Consider the following 11,091-nt stretch of genomic DNA (forward strand, 5'->3'; position numbering starts at 1 on the left):
AGAGGTTGAGAAGTTAGAGGGTTGATATGTTGTGGGGTTGTTAACCAATGTCATAAAACAATATGTGTACTACTGTTTCATGAGAAACTATTTGTTCTCTAAGCCTTCACCTGAAGTACAATAAAAATTAAAAAAAAAAAAGGTTTTCCCTATAAAAGGAAAAGATTGATTTTACCAAAGTCAATCTTTTGGTGAAGCATCTCCAATACTGTCCAGGGCTAAGAATGCCTGATCCATGAACATAAACATCTAGTCCATGGGCAAGTATAGCACTAGAATGTCATGAATATCATCTTTTAATACCTCACTTCCCTTTGCTCTGTGGTTCTATGCTCACCAAGAAATGTTTTATTTATTCTATTTACATTTTCCTTTCTCATATAGCTTAATTATAGGCAGATGTGCTAACCAGATAACATGAATGTTGTGGTCTACTAGGCATTTCTATTTCTCCATATAAATTAATAATTTGGTATTCTGGTTTATACATCAGACCATCTGGAGTCTAGTTAGTATGAATCGTCTCTCTTTGGGTATACTTACAGAATTAAATCTCTAAAACAAGATTTTAAAAGACTAACAAAAGCCTAGTATTCTGAGTGTGTGATGAGACAGTAGATCTTCAGGACTGACAATCTTTCTGGAGAAGAATGTTGCCAAGAGTCAAGACCCAACTCAATGGCAGCTAACAACAACAACAACATCAAAACGTGTACACGCTTTTCCCTAATAATCCCACTTCCAGGAATTATCCAGGGGATAATCACACAAGTAAAAAACAAGGATATTCACTGAAACACTGTTTGTAATAATTCAAAATTGGACATTTAGTTTATTTTCATCAACAGGGGATTAAATAAGTCAAACAGGCTATACATAAAACGTACTATTGTAGTCAATAAAAATAAGGATGTAACTTTATTTATTGACCTGGGATGATGTGCATGACATACCTTAATGAAAACAGTACATGCAGTAGATACCATTTGTGTAAAGTTGTAAATCTCTTAGTACCATGTGCAGTGTTTCATTTGTATATTCTACAGAACATTCTAGTCCCATGAATTCCTCCAGGATCTATGAAATACTGCATATTATAATCATCTTTTGGAAATTCACCATGCTCTTTAGTAAATACTCTTGAAGTTATTGTTTTAATCTTAACCTAGCATTACCCTAAGTAATCTGCTATAGAATCCTTTTTTCATATAATACCTTCTAAAATAACAAGCAAAATAATTAATTAAAATGGTGTATCTTTTGCTATGTGTATTTTCACCAAAAAAAAAAGGTTGATAATTTAGAGGGTTAATATGTTGTGGGGTTGTTAACCAATGTCATAAAACAACATGTGTACTACTGTTTCATGAGAAACTATTTGTTCTGTAAGCCTTCACCTGAAGTACAATAAAATATAAAAAATAAAAAAATAAAAATAAAAATAATTAATTGAATATGAAGTAACTTGTTTCCAAGAAAAAAAAGCCCTTTGGAAAACACAGGCATTAGAAAGCTAGTTGAATATTCACCACAATGTTAACAATACACCTATACTTTTAATTTTTTGCCAAAAACACATACCATGTTTAAAAAAATAACTATTTGTGAAAAGAAAAAAGGTCAGACATACAAACCATAATGAACGCCATATATTGAGAACCTACTTTTGTGTCAAGCACCATGCTAATAGCTTTACATCTTTGAGAATGAGAAGAAAATGATATAAAAAGGAACCAAGACTCATATATGAGACTTTACCTAAGATCATGCAGCTAGTATGTGGCAAAGCCTCAATTTGAACTGCAGATGGATCTGACCCCAATGTCTGTCCATTTCTCACTCTGCTATACTGTGCCTCTTCCATAACACAGTCTTCCTTGAAGATCCCACTTAAGCAGCAAATCAGCCTTCCAATCCCAGATGACACCCTTCTGGTTCCCCAGGTACCTCTTCAAACTTCAATATGAAGTAACAGAAAGTACCTGGCATAGTATCTGAAATGTAATCAGTTTTATACAGTAATTCCCTTAATGATTGATTGTCCATTGAATTGCGTTAACATAAAGGACTTACCTATTTTCTTGGGCTCTTAGCAATGTTATACAACTTTAAATTGAGGAAAAGTAAGGCTTTAATATTAATTCAGTATATGATATTTATATATTTGATGTGGAAAAAATTAAGATGATAGTATGGAATACTTCAAATTTTACAGCATAACTGTAGATCACATTCAACTCATCTGTATATTCTCCAAAAATTTCCATAGTGGGACCATTACAAATTAGGTGGTTTTCATCTGAATACTTATAGCTAATAAAAGGGGGGGGGGAGGAGGAGAGGGGAAGAGACAGGAATTTTTACCCAAATTAACATTGTAAATTTCCAATTCATGGCTATTCAGACATATAATGTTGTTGTTGTTGTTATGTGCCATCGAGTGGGTTCCGACTCATAACAACCCTATGTACAACAGAACAAAACACTGCCTGGTCCTGCTCCATCCTCATAATCGTTGTTATCCAATCGTTGCAGCCACTGTGGCAATCTATCTCGTTGAAGGTCTTCTTCTTTTTCACTGATCCTCCACTTTATCAAACACAACGTCCTTCTCCAGGGATTGGCACGTCCTGATAACACATCCAAAATATGTGAGACGCTGTCTCACCATCCTTGCTTCTAAGGAGCATTCTGGCTGTACTTCTTCCAAGACATATTTGTTCTTTTGGCAGTTGATGATATATTCAATATTCTTAACCAACACCACAACTCAAAGGCATCGAGTCTTCTTTGGTCTTCCTTATTCACTGTCCAGCTTTCACATGCATATGAAAAACTTATAAATAGCAGGGAACATTGATACAGTGCTGGAAGATGAGCCCCTCAGGTTGGAAGGCACTCAAAAGACGACTGGGGAAGAGCTGCCATCTCAAAGTACAGTCGATCTTAATGACAGGGATGGAGTCAAGCTTTTGGGACCTTCATTTGCTGATGTGACATAACTCAAAATGAGAAGAAATAGCTGCAAACATCCATTAATAATCGGAATGTGGAATGTACGAAGTATGAATCTAGGAAAATTGGAAACCATCAAAAATGAAATGGAACGCATAAACATTGATATCCTAGACATTAGTGAGCTGAAATGAACTCGTATTGGCAATTTTGAATCGGACAATCATATGGTCTACTATGCCGGGAATGACAAATTGGAGAGGAATGGCGTTGCATTCATCATCAAAAAGAACATTTCAAGACTTATCCTGAAGTACAACACTGTCAGTGATAGGGAAATATCCATACGCCTACAAGGAAGAGTAGTTAATACGACTATCATTCAAATTTACGCACCAACCACTAAGATTTTTACCAACTTTTGCAGTCTAAAATTGAGCAAACATGCAATCAGGATGCATTGATAATTACTAGTGATTGGAATGCGAAAATTGGAAACAAAAAAGAAGGACCGGTAGTTGGAAAATATGGCCTTGGTGATAGAAACAATGCTGGAGATCACATGATAGAATTTTGCAAGACCAACGACTTCTTCATTACAAATACCTTTCATCACCAACCTAAACAGCGACTATATACATGGACCTCGCCAGATGAAATACACAGGAATCAAATCAACTACATCTGTGGAGAGAGACAATGGAAAAGCTCAATATTATCAGTCAGAACAAGGCCAGGGGCCGACTTCGGAAAAGACCATCAATTGCCCACATGCAAGTTCAAGCTGAAACTGACGAAAATTAGAACAAGTCGATGAGAGCCAAAGTACTACCTTGAGTATATCCCACCTGAATTTAGAGACTATCTCAAAAATAGAGTTGATGCACTAAACACTAATGATCGAAGACCAGATAAGTTGTGGAATGACATCAAGGATATCATACATGAAGAAAGCAGAGTCATTAAAAAGACAGGAAGGAAAGAAAAGACCAAAACAGATGTCAGAAGAGACTCTGAAACTTGCTCTTGAACGTCAAATAGCTAAAGCAAATGGAAGAAATAATGAAGTAAAAGAGCTGAATAAGATTTCAAAGGGCGGCCTGAGAAGACAAAGTAAAGTAATGACATGTGCAAAGAGCTGGAGATAGAAAACCAAAAGGGAAGAACATGCTTGGCATTTCTCAAGCTGAAAGAACTGAAGAAAAAATTCAAGCCTCGAGTTGCAATACTGAAGGATTCTATGGGGAAAATATTAAATGACGCAGGAAGTATCAAAAGAAGATGGAAGGAATACACAGAGTCATATACCAAAAAGAACTGGTCGACATTCAGCCCTTCAGGAGGTAGCATATAATCAGGAACTGATGATACTGAAGGAAGAGGTTATTGTTAAGATTGTGTGTCAACTTGGCTGGGTCATGATTCTCAGTGTCTTGGCGGTCGTGTAATGTGATCACTTCCCTGTTGAGATTTGATATGTGATCTCCTCCATGATGGGATCGGCTGTGAGTAGCCAATCAGTTGAAAGGGAGTTTCCTTGGGTGTGTGGCCTGCATTGATTGTAGGCAGGGCTTGCAGGCTCTTTCTCATTCTGGATCCTGCAGCTGGCTCCTGTTCGTCTGACCTCCGGTTCTTGGGACTTAGGCTAGCAGCTTACCTGCGCTCTTACCTGCCGATTTTGGGATTAATCGATCTTCACAGCCTGTGAGCAATAGCCCTGCTCTCAGGCCTGCCGATCTTGGGTTCACCAGCCCCGGTGGCTACATGAATCAGAAGAAGCCTCTTTCCTGACCCATGGACTTGGGGAATATGTATGGGAATGGCTATTAAACGTGTGGGATAATGGTGAAAGGAACATAAGATAGATCAATCTGAGTTTATTGATATGGGGTCACAGAGCACAGAGTCTTCATTCAATGCTTCAGCTTGAGAAGTTAGGAAAGGATCTAATAGTTTATTTGGTTGAGTTGCTGAAGAATGCATTACATGGTGGCCTACACTAAATCAAGCTGAAGTACCAGACCTGCCTTGGTATACTGCAGAAGAATGTATTCAAAGGCTTATAGGAAATTGGCATGCTAGAGTAGAATTATCAGGTTAGACCCACAGACCCACATATGGAATGCCCAAACGACACACCTTTTACCACAATGGTGAGGAACAAATCTGTGAAGGGAGCCCCAGCATCCTAGAAAACTGCTGTGATTGCTATTTTATACAAGTCAGACTTGACAGTGGGAACTGCCCTAACTGAATTAAGACACCTAACTACAATGGGGCAGCTTGGAGCCCGTGGTGGTAGGGGCCAAGTGGTGGCACTCCGTTGACAAAGAAAAGGTGGGCGTGGTTACCATAATGGACAGCAGAGTCAAAGCAGTAATCAGAATAGTCTGACTCGTATGGACTTATGGCATTGGCTACTTAGTCATAGTGTCCCTAGAAGTGAAATACATAGTAAATCTACTAAATATTTACTTGATCTGTACAAGCAGATAAACTCTAGGTCAAGTGAACAGCAGTCTAACTCGAATCACCAGAATAGAGAGTCACGGCTCCTCAATCAATTCCCAGACTTGAGTGAGTTTACAGACCCCAAACCCCTAGATTGAAGGGGAGGTCAGATCCCCTTGAGGAAGGACTCCAATACATTGCCAAAAACTTACACTGTTAATCTTTCTCCCAGCCTTCCCCAAAGGGATCTACGGCCTTTTATGTGAGTGACTATTCATTGGGGAAAAGAAAAAAAAAACAGAATTTTCAGGGATTACTGGATACTGACTCTGAACTGACACTAATCCCAGGAGACCCAAACATCACAGTCATAGTGGGGGCATATGGAGGTCAGGTAATTAATAGAGTCTTAGCTCATGTCAGTCTCACAGTAGGTCCAGTGGGTCCCCAAACCCATCCTGTAGTGATTTCCCCAGTTACATAATGCATAATTGGAATAGATATACTCAGCAACTGGCAAAGTCCCAACACTGGATCCCTGACAAATAGAGTAAGGGCTATTATGGTAGGAAAAGCCAAGTGGAAGCCATTAGAACTGCCCCTACCCAGGAAAATAGTAAACCAAAAGCAACACTGCATTCCTGGAGGGACTGCAGAGATTACTGCCACCATCAAGGACTTGAAGGATGCAGGGCTGGTGATTCTCACCACATCCCCATTCAACTCACCTATTTGGTCTATGCAAAAAACAGATGGATCTTGAAGAGTAACAGTGGACTATCGAAAACAACCAGGTGGTGACTCCAATTGCAGCTGCTGTTCCAGATGTAGTCTCATTGCTTGAGCGAATCAATAATCTCCTGTTACCTGGTACGCAGCTATTGATCTGGCTAATGCCTTTTTCTCCATGCCTGTTTCAAAGACCATCAGAAGCAGTTTGCCTTTAGCTGGCAAAGCCACCAATACACCTTCAGTTGTCTACCTCAAGGCTACATCAACTCTAGCCCTATGTCATAATTTAGTCTGCAGGGGCCTTGATCCCCTTTCCCTTCCACAAGATGTCATACTGGTCATTTACATTGATGACATAATGCTGTTCGGACCTAGTAAGGAAGAAGTGTCAATGACTCTGGACTTATTGGTAAAACATTTGCGTGCTAGAGGGTGGGATATCCATCCCACAAAAATTCAGGCACCTTCAACCTCAGTGAAATTTCTAGGGGTCCAGTGGTGTGGGGCATGACAAGATATTCCTTCTAAAGTGAAGGATAAGTTATTGCATCTGGCTCCTCTCATGACTAAAAAGGAGGCACAACGTCTAGTGGGATCTTAGAGGCAGCATATCCCTCATTTGTGTGTGCTACTCCAGCCTATTTATGAAGTGACTGGAAAAGCTGCTAGCTTTGAGTGGGGCCCAGAACAATAGAAGGCTCTGCAACAGGTTCATGCTGCTGTGCAAGATGCTCTAAGAGTTGGGCCATATGATCTGGCTGATCCAATGGTGTTTGAAGTGTCTGTATCAGACAGAGATGTTGTTTGAAGTCTTTGACAGGTCCCTATTGGTGAATCACAGCACAGACCCTTAGGATTTTGGAGCAAAGCCCTGCCATCCTCTGCAGATAACTACTCTCCTTTTGAGAAACAGCTTTTGGTTTGTTACTAGGCCTTAGTAGAGACTGCATGCTTAACCATGGGCCACCAAGTCACCATTCAGCCCGAGCTGCCCATCCTAAACTAGGTGTTGTCTGACCCACAGAGTCATAAAGTTTGACATGCACAGCAGCACTTCATCATTAAATGGAAGTGGTATATACGAGATCAGGCCCAAGCAGGACCTGAAGGCACAAGTTGCATGAGGAAGTGGCCCAAATGCCCATGGTCTCCACTCCTGTCACATTACCTTCCATCTCCCAGCCTGCACCTATGGCCTCATGGGGAGTTCCTTATGATCAGTTGACTGAAGAAGAGAAAATTTGTGCCTGGTTTACAGATGGTTCTGTGCAGGCACCACTCAAAGGGGACAGTGGCAGCACTACAGCCCCTTTCTGGGACCTCCCTGAAGGACAGTGGTGAAGGGAAATCCTCCCAATGGGCAGAACCTCGAGCAGTGTACCTGGTTGTTCACTTTGCTTGGAAGGAGAAATGGCCAGATGTGCTACTGTATAGTGATTCATGGGCTGTGGCCAATGGTTTGGCTAGATGGTCAGGGACTTGGAAGGACCATGATTGGAAAATTGGAGACAAGGATTTATGGGGAAGAGGTATGTGGATAGACCTCTCTGAATGGGCCAAAGAAGTGAAGATATTTGTGTCTCATGTGAATGCTCACAAAGGGTGACCTCAGCAGAGGAAGATCTTAACAATCAAGTGGATAGGATGATGCGTTCTGTGAAACCAATCACCGTCTTTCCCCAGCTACTCCTGTCATTGCTCAATGGGCTCATGAACAAAGTGGCCATGGTGGCAGGGATGGAGGTTACGCATGGGCTCAGCAACATGGACTTCCATTCACCAAGGCTGACTTGGCTATAGCCACTGCTGAGTGCCCACTCTGCCAGCAGCAGAGACCAACACTGAGTCCCTGATATGGCACCATCCCTTGAGGTGATCAGCCAGCAACCTGGTGGCAAGTTGATTACATTGGACCACTTTCATCATGGAAAGGGCGGTTTTTTGTTCTTACTGGAATAGACACTTACTCTGGATATGGATTTGCCTTCCCCGTATGCAATGCTTCTGCCAAAACAACCATCTGTGGCCTTACAGAATGCCTTATCCACCGTCATGGTATCCCACATAGCATTGCCTCAGACCAAGGGACTCACTTCACAGCAAATGAAGCGCAGCAGTGGGCCCATGCTCATGGAATTCACTGGCCTTACCATGTTCCCCATCAGCCAGAAGCAACTGGCTTCATAAAATGATGGAATGGCCTCCTATAGATATAATTACAGCCCCAGCTAAGTGTCAATACCTTGCAGGGTTGGGGAAATGTTTTCCAGGGGGTTGTATATGTTCTAAACCAGCATCCAGTATATGGTGCTGTATCTCTCTTAGCCAGGATTCATGGGTCCAGGAATGAGGGGTGGAAATGGGAGTGGCACCACTCACTAATACCCCTAGTGACCCACGCACAAGATTTTTGCTTTGTGTTCCCGTGACTTATGCTCTGCAGGTATAGAGGCCTTAATTCTAAAGGGAGGAATGCTCCCACCTGGAGACACATCACTGATTCCATTGAACTGGAAGCTAGGAATGCCACCTGGCCACTTTGGGCTCCTTATGTCTCTGGATCAACAGGCAAAGGGAGTTACCATACTGGTTGTTGTGATTGATCCTGATTACCAAGAGGAAATCAAATTGATATTATATAATGGAGGTAAAGAAGAGTATGTCTGGAATGCAGGAGATCCCTTAGGGCGCGTCTCTTAGTACTACCATGTCCTGTGATTAAAGTCAGTAGAAAACTACAGCAACCCAATTCCAACATAACTACTAATGGCCCAGACCCTTCAGGAATGAAGGTTTGGGTCACCCCACCAGGCAAAGAACCACAACCAGCTGAGGTGCTTGCTGAGGGCAAAGGGAATATGGAATGGGTGGTGGAAGAAGGTAGTTCCAAATACCAGTTACAACCATGTGACCAGTTGCAGAAATGAGGACTGTAATTTTTATGAGTATTTCTTCCTTGTATGTGTGTATCCAATATTTTTGTTTTCTTCACTTTTAAAATATAAGATTTAAACAGGGCTATTGCATTTTCGGTTGTATGTGTGTTTGTTGTATTATGTTAGGCCCAAGTATGACTTTATAATTGTCTTCATTCGGAGATTATGTATGGTTTAAGGAAATGTATACAAGTGCCAAGTTGACAAGCAGTGGACTGTGATGGTTAAGATTGTCAACTTGGCTGGGCCATGATTCTCAGTGTTTTGGCAGTTGTATATTGTTGTGATCACTTCCCTGTTGAGATCTGATACATGATCACTTCTATGATGGGATCTGCTATGAGTAGCCAATCAGTTGAAGGAGAGTTTCCTTGGGCGTGTGGCCTGCACCGAGTGTGGGCGGATGTTCAGGCAGGGCTCACAGGCTTTTGCTCATTCTGGATCCTGCAGCTGGCTGCTGTTCGTCTGACCTCCTGTTCTTGGGATCGAGCTAGCAGTTTATGTGCTGTCTTACCTGTCAATCTTGGGATTCATCGATCTTCACAGACTGTGAGCAACAGCCCTGTTCTCTGGCCTGCTGATCTTGGGTTTGCCAGCCCCTGTGGCTACGTGAATCAGAAGAAGCCTCTTTCCTGACCCATGGACTGGGACGTTACAGCCTCTACAACCATGTGAGACATTCCCTTGATATAAATCTCTCTCTCTCTCTCTCTCTCTCTATATATATATATATATATATATATATATATACACTTTACGGTTTTGCTTCTCTAGAGAACTCAGCCTAAGACAAGGTCCAAGTTGCACTGAAGGCATTGGTGAAAAACAAGGCTCCAGGAATTGATGGAATACTAACTGAGATGCTTCAACAAATGGAGGTAGCACTGGAAGTGGTCATTCCTCTCTGCCAACAAAGGCGATCCAACATAATGCAGAAACTATCAAACAATATCATTAACATCACAAACAACCAAAATTCTGCTGAAATCATTTAAAAGCGGTTGCAGCAGTATATTGACAGTGAACTGCCAGAAGTTCAAGATGGATTCAAAAGAGGCCATGGAATGAGGGATATCATTGCTGACGTCAGATGGATCCTGGCTGAAAGCAGAAAATACCAGAAAGATGTTTATACGTGTTTTATTGACTATGCAATGGCATTTGACTGTGTGGATCATAATACATTATAGATAACATTGCAAAGAATGGGAATTCCAGAACACTTAATTGTGCCCATAAGGAACCTATAATAGATTAAGAGGCAGTCGTTCAAACAGAACAAGAGGATAGCGCATGGTTTCAAGTAGGAAAGATGTGCATCAGGGTTTTATCCTTTCACCATACTTATTCAGTCCATATGCTGAGCAAATAATCCAACAAGTTGGACTATATGAAGAAGAACGGGGCATCAGGATTTGTGCAAGACTCATTATCAACTTGGGATATGCAGCTGACACAACCTTGCTTGCTGAAACTTAACAGGACTTGAAGCACTTACTGATGAAAATCAAAGACCACAGCCTTCAGTATGGATTACACCTCAACACAGAGAAAACAAAAATCCTCATAACTGGACCAATGAGCAGCATCATGATAAATGGAGAAAATATTAAAGTTGTCAAGGATTTCATTTTACTTGGATCCATAATCAATGCCCACAGAAGCAAGAGTCAAGGACTCAAACGATGTACTTACTGCATTGGGCAAATCTGCTGCAAAAGACCTCTTTAAAGTATTAAAAAGCAAAGATGTCACCTTGAAGACTAAGGCGTGCCTGACCCAAGACATGGTGTTTTCAATCACCTCATATGCATGCAAAAGCTGGACAATGAATGAGGAAGACCGAAGAATTCACGGCTTTGAATTGTGGTGTTGGTGAAGAATACTGAACATACCATGGACTGCCAAAAGAACAAACAAATCTGTCTTGGACGAAGTACAGCCAGAATGCTCCTTAGAAGTGAGGATGGTGAGACTATGTCTCACATACTTTGGACATGTTATCAGGAGGGACCAG

The 11,091-nt window shown here is 41.3% G+C and overlaps 1 pseudogene; it reads right to left on the minus strand.

Annotated features, from left to right (window-relative positions):
* Positions 1-11,091, minus strand: part of LOC101361790 (transmembrane 9 superfamily member 2-like) — a 76,079-nt pseudogene that overhangs the window by 37,381 nt on the left and 27,607 nt on the right.

The sequence above is a fragment of the Trichechus manatus genome, unplaced genomic scaffold (assembly GCF_000243295.1).
Source record: "Trichechus manatus latirostris isolate Lorelei unplaced genomic scaffold, TriManLat1.0 scaffold00079, whole genome shotgun sequence".
NCBI lineage: Eukaryota > Metazoa > Chordata > Mammalia > Sirenia > Trichechidae > Trichechus > Trichechus manatus.